The 14,307-nt window shown below is 36.7% G+C and overlaps 1 long non-coding RNA gene across 1 annotated transcript; it reads left to right on the forward strand.

Annotated features, from left to right (window-relative positions):
* LOC311097757 lies at positions 1-1,207 on the forward strand. The gene is made up of 4 exons (XR_014609316.1): positions 1-139; positions 297-486; positions 621-646; positions 731-1,207. It is a non-coding gene; the product is annotated as an uncharacterized lncRNA (long non-coding RNA).
* The last annotated feature ends 13,100 nt before the right edge of the window (positions 1,208-14,307 follow it).

Raw genomic sequence — 14,307 nt, forward strand, 5'->3', positions numbered from 1 at the left:
TTTGTTTAAAATGTTATGAATGTAAAGCATGTTGGTCATATTCAGCACCAACAGTGAAGTGTGGACTATAAATATCACACATCTCAACCTCCAGAGTCACAGTAAGCAGTGGAGATTCTCTCTTTCAGCTCATCTCAAGGTAATTACACACGTCTATCTAATTTTGAGCTGTGATGTTAGTGACTGTATACAGTATTAAGAATTATAGTGAAACTGAAAGATAAATCTGTATTGTATAAGAATGATCACCAAGAAATGTAACATTTCACTCAGATTATCTATATTGTTTTCAATAGATATTTGGAAAAACAAACACATTTAATGCATGGCAGGAATATATCCAGACCATCACAAACTGCAAAAGAAGGACAAAACAAGAAAAAAAGTGAAAAATGTTAAGCAAAGAGAATATGATACAACCGAATCAACCAAAGATTAAAGAGACACTAGTGAGACGGAAAAGCATTAATAGTGGGATACCCAATTGTGAGTATATATGATGTTCAATATAAAATATGTATTTCATCATCATCAGTTTCATATTCTGTGTGAATGTCTAAAGTTAATTTAAAACTCATTTTATATGACTTCAATCAGATATTCGTGTTTGTCTTTCTCAGTTTCTAATGATGAGGGCAGATTTGAGGTAAGAGATGGTCTATAAAGAGATTAAATAGAAACTGTGTAGAAATGATGCACAAATCTCATGTTTTTTCTTTTTCTTTTTTAGAACGCAGCAGTTCATTTCATCAAACTAGCAACATATTATTTATCACTTTTAGCCACTGATTATACAATGAATGTATTATATCTCTTAACTATATCTTCTATGTATATATTTATAATATTACTAAATTATCTAAGAATTTAAAAAATATCATGGTAGTGTTACAGTAAATCAAGAACTGAATCACCAAATTTAAATATTACAACAACAAAAATTCCATTTCAAAAATTTAATTTCTCTTCTGTATAACTTTGAACAATTGTTTTGTGTGTGTGTGTGTGTGTGTGTGTGTGTGTGTGTTTTAAGAGATATAAATTATAAAATAAGATCAATGACTTTGTTTACAGTTATACAGTAATCACTGTGTAATCATTGTTTTACTGATATACTGCTGTAATGTTAGTATGATTGTATAGAATCATTATATAATTATGTAATATATCCTTGTATGTTTGTACAATGACAATAAAGAATCTAATCAAATTATTTCTGAACTAATATATATATCCTATTTTCCTCTTCATAAATGTTCTATATTTTTGATATTTTCCTCCTATTTACACAAGATTAACAGCTGTATCCATATTTGACACCAGAAGACAAAACTAGATTTTCTCAAACTCAAAAGCCTTTAGTTTCAGGATCAGAGACAGTGAAGCTCTGAAGCTCAATGAGGATGATTATGCATATCATGAAGCATAAACACATTTGATGTGACTGAATCTGCGGTTCTATATGACCAGTGTTGCTTTACTTTTACAATCTTGTGTCTCATGAGGAAAACATTTCAGAGGAAAAATGCAAATTTGTGCTTTTTTTTGGTCATGCAAACTAGGATGACACACATGCCAACACTATACCCCTAAAGGTACAATTATGTACTTTATTTTCTGTGAGTGTATTTGGCCTATACTTATACTCAATCTTTTGATCAAGATACTTAAAAGTGTAATTTAGTACTATACTTGGCTTGTAGTTGGTACTTTGTAATAGTGTTTGGACTGCCTTTTATAGAAATTCGCAGAATCGCAGAAAAAACCCCCCGAGAAATGTCTGGATGCTGCTGTGCATTGACTGCTTTTACTGTCAGCTTGCTTTCTGACTGGGTATTGTTTTGTGATAAGTTTTAAGTAATTAATTTAGTTACTGGGAATAAGTCATTTCAAATTATTTCACAGCAACATAGAATCATCATTTAAAGAGTTTGAAAATGTATAAAAATATTAGTTCAACTGGGAGAAGAGCACTTTAATAAATACTAAATTATAGGGTCTCAAGTGATTATAGTTCATTGAACAGCTTTAATCCACTCATCAACATATTACCTATAAACGAGTATATACAGTCCTAATTTTATCTTATTAAGGTGGTTGAGGTTGGAAAAAGAAACATAATCAGAATATCAGCTTGCCTAATAATTCTTCATGTGTTGTATGACAACTCAAGTCTTAGGGCCTTATCATACACCTGGTGCTGATGTGTTTTACTAGTTTCAGTCCGACAGTTTCATCACGTTGTTTAAATAGCAATGCATTTTCGCCATCTGTTCTCCATGGGCTGCTGGTCTGAGACACCAGGTGTGTGTTCAGCCTCGTTGGAGCGTTGCTATTTTGAGGCAACAGAAATAGACTGAGCCACTGACCAACTCAAACCTGGTCTAAAGTCAATGGCGCAATATTTGTTTTGTTATTTAAAGAGCGCGTTAGTAATGTGCGCCTATAGGTCGGGTCCACAACGTGTGTCCACTCTGCTTATTACACACACTCTGCTTATTACACACACTCTGCTTATTACACACACAGGCACACGCCAAAACACACCCATTACTCATTAAGAGAATAGAGACAAAACACACCTATTACTCATTAAGAGACACAACACTTTTAGACCAGCGCTGGGAGCGCCGACCATTGTCCCGCTGTTAAACTAACAAAAGTGGATTCTGGCACGACCTGAGTGCACTTGCGCTTTAGACCATGAGCTTAGATCGTTAAAATAGGGCCCAGAATGCATTACCTTTAATGAACAATGCAGGAGAAAGGAGTCACCCATTCGTTATCCACATATTTGCATGAAAATAAAAAACAAACAAATTCTATTTGTTTAAAGTATGATGTTTATAGTTAATTGAACACAGCTGTATGAATGGAAGCTTGTTTCTGCCATTGAATTAAAAAACAAAGGTATACTGACTTTTATCTAAAAATTCTGATTTATCACAATTGTGAGCTTATATCTAACAATTCAAACTTTTTTGTTGGGATTCTGAGTTTACATCTCACAGTTCTGTTTTGTTTCCTTTTCCACCACAGATTTAGAAAAATGGAAAAGGTAATTGTGTCTATTTACATCACAACTGTTTACATTACAATGTTTATTTCTCACAATTTCAAGTTTATATCTCACAATTCAAACTATTCTTCTCAGAAGTTCATATCTTTAGTTTATAAAGTGTCACAATTACCTCTTTAACTTATTATTCTGTGTCAGAAATTAGATTCAATATGCATGTTTTTATGTCACATTGTCATAGCATTTCATAGCTTTTGACTTTTGTGCCCCTTTCTTTTTTCAGCTCATTTTACCTGTAGAAGTAAACCCATAATGCCTAATAATTATGCACATCTAAATATAAGGCTTTTTTTCTTTTTCTTTTTTACTTTAATCTACCCATCAACGCTTACATATTACCTATAAATGAGTATATACAGTCCTAATTGTATAAAGATGGGTGAGTTTGAAAAAAAAAACATGATCACATATGATTGACTATTAAAGTGCACATTAACACCTGGCCACTCTTGTGGGTTTGCTGCTGTTACAAATTAAAACCGTAGAAGGGTAAAACATGCCAGCTACAACTAATAAAATTGATAATTGGTGTGTTTCGTAGTCTGCGACTAATCAAGCATTGACAATAGTCAATCCTATTGGCGGCACCATGGGCCCCCACATACAATTCTGCTCAGGGCCCCGTAAAGGCTTGGGCCGGCCCTGGTTGACATGAGGCTAGTTTAAAACATTTCTAACATGAAGCTAGGTTAAAACTTGTAAAGATTGCTCCACTTAGGAATTAATAACCGGACCACACAACATGTGCAGAGATGTGGAATAAAAGATCATTTTACTCATCTTAGATGTTGATTCCAGATGTATTCTGAAAGCACGTTTCAAACTGTTAGCAAACAATGTGTAACACAGGTTAAATAAAGTTAATATTTAATTTACACAATTTAGTTATATGATTTTCCCTTAATAAAAGTCGATAAGAGATTATTAAGATTAAGAATATTAAGTAAAATATGTGAATATATTCTAAAATAAATTCTCAGCGATCAACCAATGAGAGCTCTCTTGTCATTAACGTCATGAGTGTCGACGAGCATGCGCGATGACAGAAGAGACGAGCTTGATTGAGAAGAGCAGACGTAATCCCATCGTTGCAATCCATTTTATGTATCTGAGGTTAAAAATCTTCGAAAAAAGTATTGAGAAGTTGAGATATAGTTAATTTGATGCATTCTGAACAAGAAGCCGACTGAATAGAGGAATAAATTATTATTGGCGAGTCAGTATCACATAATTAATGATAATACAAGACTAATACTTCATAATAGGATAGAATTACTGCTACTAAACATTAAATTAGTTGCTGTGGACTGATTATTTTCTTTAAAAATTGTATTTTGATCCGAGTGGTAACAAATGTCTAAAGTGAACCGCATGGTCATTGTACATTGCAGTTCACTGACGCCATTTAACGATCACGCACGAGGTGCACCTGAGTGAGAGCGCATGGCCATTGCACATTGCAGTTCATCGACGCCATTTTACGATCACACACGAGGTGCGCCCGAGTGAGAGCAAAAAGAATAAAATCGATCATAAAGGTACATTATGTGGCAAAGTGGGCGTGGTTTGACTCAAATTGATGTAATTTCCGACTACGCCACCTGGGGAATTTCACCCCAAGAATTTAATATAATCTCTAAGCTAAGGCACGCACAGGTCCCAATCACCGTTGGAGTCAGAGACATAAGTAATCGTACAAAAGTATTTTATTTAAGCAACAGTCATCATTTAAAAGAGGCATTGACCAGCAATCACACTCATCTCAATTGTAAGTTCAATCATTAGTGGCAAAGGAACCCAGGCTTACCAACGGGGGCAGTCTCAGAATATCACCCTTAATGGAAATCACTCAAATCACAGTGCCCACACACACACACACTAGCACACACACAGCGACCAAGGTCAGAGAAGACCACGACAAACAGTGAAGGATGCCACCACCAAAAGGTCACTCGTCTGCCCCCGGGTGCCCAGGTCCTGGCAACAACCAGAAAGAAAAAAAACGTTAAGAGAGTAGAGATATGCATAAACAAAATAACAAAGTACTCAATGCAGTTCCGGGAAGGAACCAACTTCTCAGTTCCAATCGGATCGTCACAAATTAAGATCAAAAATAACAAAAGGAAACATACTCAATTTAAATAAATTATTAAATAAATTGGCAATATAGGTCAACTGTAAAAAATGGTTAGATACAACCAATATTCAATAATCACAATAAATGAATTGAAACCAAAATACAAATTCAAAAATACCCAACCATTAAAATCAAAGTAGTAAACAAAAATAAAGAAAACAAAAACAACTCAAAACATATGACTTAGACACAGCTTAGGAAGCACAAAAGAGATGAAAATCCGTTAAGAACATCTCAGTCTCGTGAAAATCTCTATGATGTGAGACGGAGCGTCGAAGCGAACAGCAACTCTATGATGAAGCACGGAACATTGGAGTGAACAGCAACTCTATGATGAAGCACGGAGCGTCGGAGCGACCAGCATCTCTGTGATGAGGCACAGAGCTTATAACAATTAACCAGAACGCCACCATTGCTCTTGTCCCGCGCCTATAAGCAAAACAGAAAGTGTTACACTGCCATTCATTCTCCCTATGGCTTCCGGCTCGAGCAAACATACTCACAATAACAGATGCTGCACTGGGATTAATATCCCGAATTCCTAGCGATGCATGGAGCCAGATCTCATCGGCAGAAAGCGCGGATGAACTTTAGACTACATAAAGCATACAGATTAGTACCCACTCGATTAAAACCCACAGGAATCTCGTTACACAAATGTCATCATACATGTTTTCCTTACCGCATCAAATGTTTACATTTGATCCTCCAGCACAAGCAGCAGGGCGCGTAGGTGACGTCACGGCCCCGAAAAGTGACGCACGCCTACGACTGGCAGCCCGTGGTCTTATACACCCATGGTCCCAGCCCATTGGCCGAACCTCAAATTAAAAAATTAGGAGGGGTAACAACCCATCCTGCCACAATCAGTTAAGCAGTTCTGTGAAGAAAAAAATATTTGTATGTACTAGTCAGTAATTACTTAAGTTTGAGCGGTCATAGTGAACCGCATGGTTATTATTTGTTCATTTCAGAGTTCAGCGTCACCATTGTTGGCTACGTGTCTGTATGAAAGAGAACTAGTGATTTAGAGGTAAACGAATGTGATTATATTAGTTCATGAAGAAATTTTAATTGTGTATTAGATGTTATTCTAGATCTTAGATGTGGAACTTATTTTGAAATGTACTTAATGAATGTTCTGGTCTGTGATCAGGCCAGGTTTTTTTTCTCTCCTTTGTTTTTTTCTTTTTTTTCTTTTCTTTCTTCCTTCTTGATTCGTGAAGATCTGCACGACCTCCTGTAACATCCTGTAGACTGCGAGTTTGATGGCGAGCCAATCCAGTTTGTAGAAAAGGAGACATCGCGTGGTGGAGAGGAGGCTCGATATCCTTTCCTTGAGTTTCCACTGAAACTCATTGAAGCACGACAAATTCGACTTAAAGAACTGTTTCTTTTTTCTTTTTCTTTTCTTCTTGAGGGTGTATGGTCAACTATCACCCAGAATTGAGAGACATTTAACTTTTCATGAGAGACACTTGAAATCCCTTTGAGAGAGAGATTATACTCTTTTGTGATATCTTTCTATTTTATTTATTTATTTTTCCTGAATGTTGAACTGACTATGTGGGTACATATTTGAAAACACCGACAAGAGTGCACTCGAGGTGGAAATCTGCACAGTCAGTTTTATTGTTTATTGTGTTTCTGTAATTTCTTTTATTTTATTGACTTTCTACTTTTCTTCCAAATCAAATTGAAACAATTATATTTCTAAATTAATCTTGTTTCTGTCTGTTACTTCTTATGCTAACCCGCCGTCTCCATAGCGATCCCTAGTTCTTCTGACAGGATTCAAATATTATTCGTATTATAATAATAAAGTAAAAAGCTACTTTATTACTGCTGATAATCCAAACGAGTGCTACAAATGCTAATTGTTTTAATGTTTGAGCAGCGAGCTCATTGGCCACTGATGCAACAGCAACCAATCAGCTGTGCTAAGAAGATAACAACAGGGCTGCGTTCAGCCCCGACAAAACATTGCACAGCGTTTTTTAAACAGAAACGGTGATGCGTTGAACACACTGTTCTGATGACGCAAGAGTTGCCACTATGGCAGCTGAGAAGGCCATTCTTTGTGTTCTTTGTGAAGAATTTTCAGAGCCTGATGAAATCGGTATAAATATGTGTTTAATACTACAAAATATGCCCGATGTTACAGTTACTGCACTTGCCGCCCAGAACAAAAGAGAACATCCCAATCGAGTGAAGGGATTGCTGAAACTGAAATGGAAGCACACATCTTACCTAATTCAGACTAAAACACATCTATTTAGCCTCACATACTGACTTTATTTGTAGTTCATACTGTTTTAATACCCTGTATTTTCTTTCTCATTTTTAGGAAAAGCACTTAATTACCATTGTTTATTTCTATACCAAATGTCATACACTTGCAATGAAGCTAAAAATATAAACAACTACATCATCATTATGTTGATATCCTATATTTTTACAATAAAACTTACGACAAACATGTCTTCTAATATCCTCAGTTGTTGCGTATACCGAGCTGCATCGAACACATTTGTAAATGACTTGGTAACACTTTAGAATACTGTATCTTACTTACTGCATAACTTATAAGGAATTATTGAAGTACTAATAGGTAATTCTTCATTAACTACTTCTTCACTATTGTTAACTACTAAGGAAGTTGTGTTAACTAATCAGTATGTAATATAATTTTATTGTTGTGTTAAGTAACAGTTAGTTAATCAATAACTAATGAATTCTGTCATACCTCCCTATGAGCTATTATTAATTATCTACTAATTAAGGTTCAAGAAAAATAACTAAGTAACTAACATACAATGCCGATATAGTGCATTTCTTCAGCGAAATAAAGTTTTGTGTACGTTTTAATGAATCTATAAAATCATTACTGTGCTGTAAATCATGTTATTTTATGCAAGGCAACATACAAGGACACAATGTCAGTTAGCTAGCTAACGAGTCTGTCTTTTTTGCGTGATGGAAACGCCTGATTTCTAAAGATCCTAAAACATCAGATGTTAAAATATGTTCTTATAGCTGTGCACTGTTTGTTTATGGGCAGGTTATGGAGTCAGTAACAGCATATTTTGGCTATGAGTGAAACGTAGGGCGGCGGTCTGGTAATTCTTTATTAATTACTAATGAGTTCCCTATATTTTCACTTTAGAATACGGCTTCAGGTTAAAAGTAGCCTAATTCCTGGATAATTATTTGATAGTTCTTTATTAATTACTAATCAGGTTATAAGTAATTCCTGCAGAATTATTTGACAATTATTTATGAATTACTAATAAGCTCCCTTTCAGTTTCCCTCAGTCGTTGCCTCAAATACATGAATTTACTCAATGGCATATGCTGAGGAAAACAGACACACACAGTACTTTACAGGTATATTAAATATAAAAAACTAATCTGAGGTAAGTTGAGTGGGGTTCCTTTCTGAAGTTGATTTTTTACAGAACACACTCAAAAAACCAGACGGGTAAAACCCTCTTTAACATTGTATGCATTTGTTAAAATTGTATTTTCATAATACTACTTCTATTAATAACATTAGTAAATAAGGAAGGTCACAACTCAATGTAGTTTGTATGTTCATTAGTTACTTCTTAATTATTCTTCTTGAACCTTAATTAGTAGATAATTAATAGTAGTTCTTCAGGCGGTATGACAGAATTAATTAGTTATTGATTAACTAACTGTTACTTAACACAATCATAAAATTATTTTACATACTGATTAGTTAACACTTCTTCCTTAGTAGTTAACAGTAGTGAATAACTAGTTAATGAAGAATTACCTATTAGTTCTTCAATAATTCCTTATAAGTTATGCAGTAAGTAAGATACAGTATTCTAAAGTGTTACCAATGACTTTCCTTGAAGCCATTGTGCGAGTTCACTTTAATACCGCGTGCTTTATATACATGTTGCTGCTGATTGGACTGCAGTTCTGACACACCCACCAAACAAGAGAAAACGTATCTCAAACCCCGTTGCACACCGTTTCCAGGAAACATGACGTTCAACCCGGAAACCGTAGCAAAACGTTGCGCACCGTTTTGAACTTGAACGTGCCCCTGGATTGCTAATAAGCTAAAGACCAATCAGCCTGCACCATTCAGAGTTTCATGCCAGAACTGTGTAATAGTCTAATCAGCCGCTGATCATTACAATAATAACACACGTGTGATTCAGTGTGTTCAGAAGAGCTTTGGTGGATTTGAGAATGTTGGGATTTAAAGCAGAGAAATATGAAGAATATGAGAGCAAATCTGTTCAGCTTGAATCAGTTATTTTAGCAGAACACACCCCCCATAATCACTGGTTTAGAGTTGAGAGAGGTCAAGGAACTGTTGACGGACCATTTATTTGGCGACACACAGTGAACTTCCTGTTTCTTGTTTCCTGCATGGCAATTGGTCAACAGATAAGAGACTGTTTGTCTGAAAAGCATCATGTGATTCAAAGAGATAATCTGAAAAACACAGTTTCACACAGAGAGCCAGTTTTTGTCCAAAAGTGAGAACATATTTTATAACTTTTATTAAAATGATTTTGATGGTACTATTATGAATGCCATTTAAAACAATTCTTGATCTTCTTTGAACTATGAATATGAGCAGATGTGTGTTTATCTGCAGTCTCTCTTCATCAAAATAAGCAAGGCCGCATTAATGCACGGGCTTATGGGCTGAAGCCCAGGGGCCACCCAAGTTCAGGTTCATGATGAGCTGAAAAGTTTATTGTTTTGTAACTTTTCAGATTGTGTCGCTGTATGCCGCTAGTCTCTATACTGTGAAGTCGCTTGTGGGCGTTGGTAGTGCTGTCGCTCTAATGTTATTGGTAGACTGCTCGTCTGGCCACATCTATACAAAACACCATCACAAGTGATACAACTATATATTATTGGTAATAACAATATTAAAATGAAAAACAATAATAAAATACTCACTGTTGTAGGTCTCGAAAGAAACTAATGCATTTTGTGATGTAGATTACTTAGATATTACTTTTTTTTAAATGAGACTCTATAAATGTAGGGCCTACAAAACCTCTCAGCCCCGGGGCCTAACATTAGGTTAAGTAAGTCTTGAAAATAAGTCTCTGAAAATAAGTCTGACTTCTTCCCACTCCGTTTCGAGCAGTTGATTGATTTATGTTGTTAAAGTGAGGTGAATTTACCTTGTTGTATAGATCGAATCAAATGCTTCTTTATTGCCTTTGTTATATGTCACTATATTGCTCGAAATAAAATACAATTTCACTTTCAAAATTTCAGTTTCAATAACAAACAGGCAGATTTGTGATCCTGATCAGAAGATATGTTAGTGTGTTAGTAAATAATAAAAACACTAATTAAACACTATATGGTTTGACATTCTTGATCTAAACTTTATACAATATTTCAGAACTCTTTGAACTTGATCTAAATATTATTTTTACAACTTATATAACACCTTCTTGACTCTGGTTGTTTGATCAGAATGCAGAATTCTATAAACAAAATCAGATTAAAAATGCAAAATATTTTTATATTTCGGGCGGGGGGGGCGAGCAGCGGGGGGCAGAATATGTTTTATCGCCTCAGTCTGCCAGTCCTCGACCGCGCCGGCCTGGGATATGGGAGTGTTGAGGAAACGGGTTCGCTCGGCATCTCTCATATCAGCCAGGTTTAGCCAGAGGTGTCTCTCCTGGACCACGGCATCACCTGGCCCAGGGAGCGTGCGGTCACCTTCGTCGCCCAGAGAGCGAGGTCAGTGACGGCACGCAGCTCATCGAAGAGCCCTGGGTCAGTCCTGCACTCGTGCATGACCCTGAGCATCTGGACCTGGTAGATCTGCAAGATGGCCATTCTGTGCATGTAACGAGAGGCTGCTGGTGATTGGAGGAAGAGATCCAGACCATAAATGTCCCAGAATTCCTTCAGCTCTCTGACTCTTTGATTGCTCTTGATTGTTGTTGTTGTGCTGCTGTGTGTTAGACAGTGATTTCTCAGAGTGCTGTTAGTCACTTTTGCTACAGTTTGATCTTTATATGATAACATCAGTGCCCTATAGGGGTGTAGGCCTAAAAATTAATCGTTTCTACGATGACGAGGACGAGGACGATTCGGTATCGGTTCAGTAACAGACCATAACTGATTATAATGTACTGACGCTTTTCTGACGTCATTTGTCGCGTACGTGCTTTGTCGCGGCAGCATACAATGGCAGAGGGAGGCGAGACGCGAGTGCGAGAAAATTAAAAATGCTCCAACTACTTTTAAAGCCGACATCTAGGCACATTTCGGCTTTGATGAACAACCTGGTAAGCACGACCTGCAGAAGACACGCGCTGTGTGCGCTCATGTCACGCACAAGGAGGTAATAATAAACCACTAACTTGATAAACCACGTTAGCCGTTTTCACCCCGAGCTGTTAACGCCTGCAGAGTCTGACTGCTTTAGAGATGCGTGATTGAGCTCCAACGCCGAATCCGCAGCCAAAAATAAATCATCCACCCGCCCCAATAGTTTTCTCTGATTTAAGTATCTGCACCCGATGGTCAAATTACAATTATTCTGTGTTGTTACGCGTGATTATAAGTGGATGATCGTAACCTTCAACAGCAGATTCGGAGACGGTTGATGCGTGCACTGTTTCTGTCACTGCGACTTCCTGAACAGGCGAGCACACACACACATGCGCGCACACATCACTTTTGAAGTAAAATTTTAAATTGAGGATGCGGTGCATCGTGATATCGAATTGAACTGAATCGATGACATGATAATCGTAATCGAACTGAACCGTGAGACTGGTTCACACCCCTAGTGCCCTATTCATCCTGTCATCACTTCTTCATTATTTGAGAAGAGTGCTTTGTTCCTTTTTGTAGGCCAAAAGGCCACTGCTTTTTTTGTTTTGGTTCTCTTTTTGTTTATTCACGGGGAAGTTTCATCATCAACAGTGTTTCATCTTCTCCAGTGTCTGAATGTGCAAAATTAATTCTATTATAGGAAAAGCATCATTTACACTTGCAGTTATGGTCATAAGTTTAGATATAACCTAGTTATTTTGTCTGGTGAACTATATGTAAACATCTGTTATTATGCGAAATTCAGTTCAAGTCTGTTGTGCTTATTCTTATTCTTATTTGTTAAAATATGCTCATTTTGCAGATTCTGTGTGTGTAGATTTATATCCACGACTGGACAGATGCTTTCATTCAAAGATTCATGAATTGATTCATTCAAATGAATCCATTATACTTTCTGCTGTTTGAGCTACATGAATGCTATAATCAGATGTTTATGTTTTTTATTCCCAGTTTCTCATGTTGCTGATTTTAATTCTGGTGTTTCAGCGAGTCGGAGAAGAGGAGAGACACTCACACATCAAATACAGAGACTTAAAACTGTGTAGAACAAACACGATCTAATGAAAGTGTGTATCTACAGACACGGCCTTACATATGTTTCACCCGTTTCAATTGAAACAGGCCCCGTCCCAACAGACCAGCAAAATCCCATTCATTTTCTCCGTAGGATATTGATTTTCAGCCATAATGTCTAAACCATCCAAGGTAGATTGACCACGAGCTACGAGGTTGTGAAACGAAAGCTTCTGCTCCTATAAAAGCCACAAGGTATAAAAATCAACCTTGTTATTTGAGATCTTCTGGATAAATACTACACTACCCACAATTCTAAGCAAAACACTGACGTCTCTGATTGGTCGAACTCGCGCCGTGGTTACCATGGCGACGTTTACTGCCCCCCGAATGGCTTAAGCGATCTGAAGTATAATATCGATAGTTTATGACACATTGTGTTTATACCTTTGCCTTTTTTGCCGTTAGGTTAAAATGTTACTTTGAGCAGGAAAATAATTTTAAGAGGAAATGAAACGTACATATGCCAGTGGTGCTGAAAAACGAAAGATATCGGACAACAAAAGAAAAGCTTTATTCCGTCTACCAAAAGTGACCTCTTTCTTTGGTCCAGCTTCTGTAACCCTAACCCTACCGGCGACAGCAGCGGCCGAACCCGACTCAGGATGCTAGCCAAAATACAGATTATCCGTCTTCAACTCAAACTGCTGGCAATAATGATGACCAAGCATTGTTAGTAGAACAAGAACATGATGATGAAGTTCCTACCGCTGAGACAGGAGAGGGAGATGCCAGGGAGAAAGCCCCTTTACTCAGTTAAGCAGTGAAGTTGCCCTGTGTGAAAGGGCGAGGCTTATTCCAATGTAAAACACTGTATAATTGTATATAGTTTTAATCAAATAAGGTTGGATTATTTCTATGTTGAGCTGCGTGTTCATGAAGCTGAAAGTGCACGTAATCAAATAAAATACCATTGATGCAAACCAACAGGAATCCTTGCTTTTTCTGCTCTATTATGTGTATGTTTATGTGGGTAGGGCCCCATATTAGTTATTGAAACGGGCCCCCAGATGCTTAAGGCCGCCCCTGCATATCTATACCACAATTTTTTTTCTTTCTTTTATTTCTTATTTCTTTTATTCCATTTATACGGCAAAAATGTTTTTAGAAGATGGATGTGTATGAATGGCTTTTATAGTCAAGTCGTCACCTTTATTTCTACAGCACTTTTTACAATAGTTTTTTTTTTACATCAGCTTTACAGTGATAAAGTTTGTTTCTGCTGTACAGCAGATCTAGAAGAAAATAGTGTCATAGTCCAGCTGAAGTAAGTTCAGTGATGATTCATTTAATTACTTATTAATTTAGTTCATTTATATATACAGCCGCTCTAGAGTAAACCGTGAAGTCATCGTCAGCTCAGTTCAGTTCTCATATAATGCTGTTAATGCAGGAGATCAATAATATTGCTGAATATTAAATTAAATGTCCCTCACTAAGCAAGACAAAAGCCAAAGGCGACAGGAAACGAAACTCCATCAGTGACAGAATGGAGAAATAAACCTTGTGAGAAACCAGACTCAGTCGCCCAGTTCTCTTCTGGCCAACGAACAAACAGTGTATGATTATGATTATGATTATGATTGTGATTCAGGCATTACAGGTCAGAAATCAGATTCAGAACATCCAAATTATTTAATTCAGTTCCATCTGGTTG

This window comes from Abramis brama, assembly GCF_963993115.1.
Source record: "Abramis brama genome assembly, chromosome: 15".
Taxonomy (NCBI): Eukaryota; Metazoa; Chordata; class Actinopteri; order Cypriniformes; family Leuciscidae; genus Abramis; species Abramis brama.